We start from the raw sequence: 1,887 nt of genomic DNA, 5'->3' as shown, positions 1-1,887 counted from the left end.
TAAAAGCAAGAGAACATAGAGATACTGTCTAAAGACTTCTCTAGAAGCATTATAAAGTAGAGACAACCTCTATAAGTCTTAATAAGTTCCGAGCTATGCATGCAAGGTGGTGAAAACAATTATAGGAATATTTTTACACTGTTATGCTTGTTCCAATTCGATCCTACTACTTTTCCATTTTTAAAGTTTTTAATTTACTTGTTTCCATTCTTTTTTTCTTAAATTTATTATTAAATTCTGTTATGATTATGTGGTTAGGTTATTTCATGATGATCACTATAAATTAAATGGTGTCAAACCACAGACCCACTCAGTGTCTGCAGCGCAGCTGGTTTTTGTCTTCCATTTTGTTCTCTCCTTGCTTCTTTTTGAAACTATTTGTCCAGTCCTTGACCCAAGCACAAAGGAATGATGTAAAAGCCAACTCGAGCGGTTCTCTGGCTTAAAAGATTTCCTTGTTGATAGAAGAAAGATGAAAGAAAGAAGCTGAAGAATTTTGCAGAAATTTAAGTTTGGGTCTATTCTCCAGAAGAGCTCCCGCTACAATACAGTCCACTATACTAGGAGAATCGCTCAGTAAAGGAGAAATCATTTAAGCCATTTACAAGGCTGTAAAACATAATATAAAAGAGTTATAAGTGTTTAAAACAGGGTTGGGGCGAAGTACATTGGTACTTGTACTTAAGTGCACTTAAGTACATATTTTGTGGTACTTGTACTTATACTTAAGTCACTTCTAATTTTTACGACCTGGGGGCGTAGCCCCCAGGTCGTCCTATAATTGATTTCACCCACGTGCGATATATATTTGTATGTCAACACTTACATTTCTTGTATACACGTTGTATTGGAGAAGTAACAAGCCTTAAGAGCAATGCACACGGCCGGGCAAATTAATGTATATGTTACAACAGGAAGTGCTCTATAAACCAATGGCCACTGTTTACGTAGAAATTTTGTAACATATACATTAATTTGCCCAGCCGTGTGCAACTGTGCATTGTCCTTTAGCAAGTAGCAACCACCCGCCTACGCTATGTAAGTGGGTGTGGTTACGGCAAACAAAATGGCGGCTTACACATTGGACAAAGTTATGAGCTTTCTAGCAGCGAAAGAACATAGAGATACTGTCTAAAGTCTTTTCTGGAAGAATTAGAAGGTAGAGAGAACCTTCATAAGTCTTAATAAGAACCCAGCTGCACATGCAAGGTGGTAAAAACAATTATAGGAATATTTTTACACTGTTACGCTTGTTACCAATGTACTTGTACTTATACTTAAGTATTAGTCTATGTACTTGATGTACTTCATGTACTTATAAGTCTTTTAAGTACTTTTAAGTCTTTTTAAGCACAAATTGTATAATGTGTGTATTTTTACCACAACTAGTGTGATTACATGTACTTTCAATGCTATATCAGTGTATCACAGAAAGCAAGTACAAATTCCAGGATCACTTTAGCTGGGTAGTTGGCCAGTCTCTTCATTTATTTCTAACTGTAACTGAACAAGAGCTCATGTTTTGAAGATTAGATGTAATAGTAATTAATAAATTGATTAAATAACAAGAACATAAAAAATTAAAAAAAAACAAGATGGAGTAGGATTGTAGAGCAAGTTTGTAAAAAAGTAATCAAAACAAGGGCAAGTAGGATTCTGAATGACTACCAATGAAAATCCAAAATGAAAATTCTACTCTCGTGACGCAAATTGTACTCTACATTGTATTATTAATACTATTATGTAAGTAATTAAGGATCACCTTGCAATGTAGAGTAGAATTTGCGTCACGAGAGTAGGATTTTCATTTTGGATTTTCATTGGTAGTCGTTCAGAATCCTACTTGCTCTTGTTTCGATTACTTTTTTACGAACTTGCTCTAGAATC

Source organism: Amphimedon queenslandica, unplaced genomic scaffold (genome assembly GCF_000090795.2).
Source record: "Amphimedon queenslandica unplaced genomic scaffold, v1.1 AMPQUscaffold_11776, whole genome shotgun sequence".
NCBI classification, from domain to species: domain Eukaryota; kingdom Metazoa; phylum Porifera; class Demospongiae; order Haplosclerida; family Niphatidae; genus Amphimedon; species Amphimedon queenslandica.
Note: the sequence above shows the minus strand (reverse complement) of the source record.